Here is a 4,606-nt window from a genome sequence, read left to right as displayed (position 1 = left end):
GCGACGTTGATAGAACACCGGGTCCAGCCTGCTCCCCCGCTGCTGCCGGCTCTCATGGACTGTGGAGACAAACGCGCCGCTGCACAGATGATCTGAACAGCGGCGTGTTCGTCTTCAGACGCCAGTGAAAGCCACCAGCAGAAGATCCCGTAGTGACCCAGGCGGCCCGCACGGCATCTGGCCGGGCCCCATAGCAACCGCCTGGGTCGCTATGGTGATTGTTACGCTACTGTATATATATAAAGATTCATCATGTCATTTCGTTAACATGTCCAGTCTTGTGTTTCCGTGCACCGTGGGTCCAGCCTTCTACGCGTTTCGCTTTAAAAAAACAGCTTCATTACAGATATACAAGGGGATAGGAAGGTTTAGTAGGGTTTATAAAAATATATTTATTGTAGCAATATAAAAATATATAATACACATCAAATCTATCAAAAAACATAAAAAAACAATATATATATATGGCTGCATTCAGTTAGTATCTTTTAAACAATGCGGTGGAGAACAAAGTAAAGGCGTGCCCTGGAAAAGCCTTAATTTTATGATATACGATCACGATACCTGATATAGGAAAAAATGTCCCCAGTAGTCAAAATTCTTTACCTGGGAAGTAGTGTCCGTATATATGAAAAAGGAACTCTGTACTCAAAAAATACACATGCATGTATATGGAAGAAAAAAAGAAAAAGAGGAAAAAACGAACATTCAGCATCAAGATACAAAGAAAAATGGATGTTAACTCACGGTGAGATAGGTCCTCGTTTTAGGATCCGGTTTGAGGAAAATAAAATGATGTTATTGCTGCTATAACTGAATCCGTTTGCAGAAAGCAGGTAGTTTAGGAGATATAGCTTCATCTCGGCTTTTGAGCTGGTTGTTGTAAATCCGTGTGACCAAGGGAGGAGGTGTAGATGGAGAAGAGGAGGGGTCCAAGGACAGAGCCTTGGGGGACCCCTACAGAAAGAGGAGGAGTTAGAATTGTAGGTGCATAGATAGGTAGGAGGAGAACCATGAGAGAGCCGAGTCTTGTAGGCCAGTTTGGAGTTTTTTTGAGGAGCAGCGGGTGGTCCACAGTGTGAAAAGCAGCAGAAAGGTCTAATAGCAAAAGTAAGGAGTAGCGGGGCGGGGTCACATACATTCCCAGGTTGTAAATTGTGGGGGTCCCCGACAACACACACAAGATAAGGACTGGCCATGGAGCCAGACTGTGTTATAATGAGATTGATCACCGTCATGTCTTACACAAAGAACAAGAGACTTTGATAAAAAAAATTTCTCTCCCTCTCATTACCGGGAAAAATAACTAATTTAAAAGTTGCCTTATGAATAAGTATTATAAATTGCAATACATTATATTAGCAATCAGGGGCGTAACTAGAAATCACAGGGCCCCATAGCAAAATTTTTTATGGGGCCCCCCCCCCCCGTGATTGCTAGTTATGCCACTTGCAGAGCCCACCTGAGGGTGTCTTCTGCCGCAGCTGCTGGCTGTCACTGACACTGTGAGGGGAAAAGCCGCTGCTGAGCTGTATCAGTGACAGCCAGCACCCTTACATGCCATAGCGACCCAGTCGGCCCTGGCCCGGGCCCCATAGCGGCCGCCTGGGTCGCTATGGCGATTGTTACGCCACTGTTAGCAATCATTTCTATTGTCTTATTAATATTACATGCCTACTTAATTGATACATTTCATGTATTTTTTTTGTATACTTTTACAATATTCAACCTTTATTCATGATAGATTGTTTGGTTTTACTCATTGAAACATATTAGTATGTATTCTTAATATGGTGGGTTTGTGCTTGGCGGGTACAGCTGGCTCTGCCTCTAGATAGGCAGAGCCAGCTGTCACTCACGCAGCGGGGAGGATCCCGGCACAATTGTCGGGATCCGCTTCAGCGTCCCAGTATACCGCGAGCTGTAGCTCTCTATATACTGAGCCTAGGGTGACGGGAGGACGCTAGTTTTGTGTCCTCCCGTTACCCTAAGGAGAACTATGGGGAAAGCCTGACCCCATAGTTCTCCTTTAAGTACAAAGAATTAGGTGGGATATATTTTTGAGATTTTTCGAGATGTTTTTATCAGTGAATAACCACGGTGTCTTGGTACCAATTACCGTGCTTTGCGCACTATAAGGCCACTCGGTGTACATAATAATCCGGCCACTCGGTGTATATAATAATCCGGCCACTCAGTGTATATAATAATCCGGCCACTCAGTGTATATAATAATCCGGCCACTCAGTGTATATAATAATCCGGCCACTCAGTGTATATAATAATCCGGCCACTCAGTGTATATAATAATCCGGCCACTCAGTGTATATAATAATCCGGCCACTCAGTGTATATAATAATCCGGCCACTCAGTGTATATAATAATCCGGCCACTCAGTGTATATAATAATCCGGCCACTCAGTGTATATAATAATCCGGCCACTCAGTGTATATAATAATCCGGCCACTCAGTGTATATAATAATCCGGCCACTCAGTGTATATAATAATCCGGCCACTCAGTGTATATAATAATCCGGCCACTCAGTGTATATAATAATCCGGCCACTCAGTGTATATAATAATCCGGCCACTCAGTGTATATAATAATCCGGCCACTCAGTGTATATAATAATCCGGCCACTCAGTGTATATAATAATCCGGCCACTCAGTGTATATAATAATCCGGCCACTCAGTGTATATAATAATCCGGCCACTCAGTGTATATAATAATCCGGCCACTCAGTGTATATAATAATCCGGCCACTCAGTGTATATAATAATCCGGCCACTCAGTGTATATAATAATCCGGCCACTCAGTGTATATAATAATCCGGCCACTCAGTGTATATAATAATCCGGCCACTCAGTGTATATAATAATCCGGCCACTCAGTGTATATAATAATCCGGCCACTCAGTGTATATAATAATCCGGCCACTCAGTGTATATAATAATCCGGCCACTCAGTGTATATAATAATCCGGCCACTCAGTGTATATAATAATCCGGCCACTCAGTGTATATAATAATCCGGCCACTCAGTGTATATAATAATCCGGCCACTCAGTGTATATAATAATCCGGCCACTCAGTGTATATAATAATCCGGCCACTCAGTGTATATAATAATCCGGCCACTCAGTGTATATAATAATCCGGCCACTCAGTGTATATAATAATCCGGCCACTCAGTGTATATAATAATCCGGCCACTCAGTGTATATAATAATCCGGCCACTCAGTGTATATAATAATCCGGCCACTCAGTGTATATAATAATCCGGCCACTCAGTGTATATAATAATCCGGCCACTCAGTGTATATAATAATCCGGCCACTCAGTGTATATAATAATCCGGCCACTCAGTGTATATAATAATCCGGCCACTCAGTGTATATAATAATCCGGCCACTCAGTGTATATAATAATCCGGCCACTCAGTGTATATAATAATCCGGCCACTCAGTGTATATAATAATCCGGCCACTCAGTGTATATAATAATCCGGCCACTCAGTGTATATAATAATCCGGCCACTCAGTGTATATAATAATCCGGCCACTCAGTGTATATAATAATCCGGCCACTCAGTGTATATAATAATCCGGCCACTCAGTGTATATAATAATCCGGCCACTCAGTGTATATAATAATCCGGCCACTCAGTGTATATAATAATCCGGCCACTCAGTGTATATAATAATCCGGCCACTCAGTGTATATAATAATCCGGCCACTCAGTGTATATAATAATCCGGCCACTCAGTGTATATAATAATCCGGCCACTCAGTGTATATAATAATCCGGCCACTCAGTGTATATAATAATCCGGCCACTCAGTGTATATAATAATCCGGCCACTCGGTGTATATAATAATCCGGCCACTCGGTGTATATCTGACTAAACCATTTGTATACTTAAAAATAAAACAATTTAGTAGAAGTTTGTCTTTACCTTAACCTAGGGCAGAAAAAACCCGTTTGATGTAAAGAGCCGTTACCGGCTGTTTCACATACACACGATCGGCGGCTCTATAGCTTGCCGATAGTGTGTATGTGCTGGCTGTGTGTGCCCCCCCTCGAGTGCTGCCGCCGCCGCCCTCCTTCCTGACCCCTCACCATCAATCCCGCTGCTCCATCTGCGGCCCGGGAGGGTGTCAGGAGGTAAGATGGGAGGGAGGTCAGCATCTTCCTCCTTGCTGATCTCCCTCCGTGCTGTGAATGCAGAAGTGACGTGTATTACATCCGCATTCACCTGTCACTCATCCGGCTGCTATGGCCAGAGAGAAGAAGCTGGGGGAGCAGATCTCGGCTTCATCAGCTTCTTTTGGGGTCCCCAGGTAACATTAGGGGTTTTGGAGACCCCTAATGTGTCCATAAAGAGGACCTGTCAGTGTGCCTTTGTTATTATATAGGGGGATTTGTATCCTCTATGTCAGTGGTCCCCAACCCCCGGGCCGTGGACCGGTACCGGTCCGTGGCTCAAACGGTACCGGGCCGCAGGCCAAGCAGCGCTCCCGACTCTGCTCTGCCCAGCTCCGTGTCACAGACTTTACTGCGGTTCATTGTAAAAACTTTGTACAATGAACTGCAGTAAA

This window comes from Nanorana parkeri, unplaced genomic scaffold, assembly GCF_000935625.1.
Source record: "Nanorana parkeri isolate BGI_ZX_2015 unplaced genomic scaffold, ASM93562v1 scaffold2546, whole genome shotgun sequence".
In the NCBI taxonomy this organism is placed as follows: Eukaryota; Metazoa; Chordata; class Amphibia; order Anura; family Dicroglossidae; genus Nanorana; species Nanorana parkeri.
Note: the sequence above shows the minus strand (reverse complement) of the source record.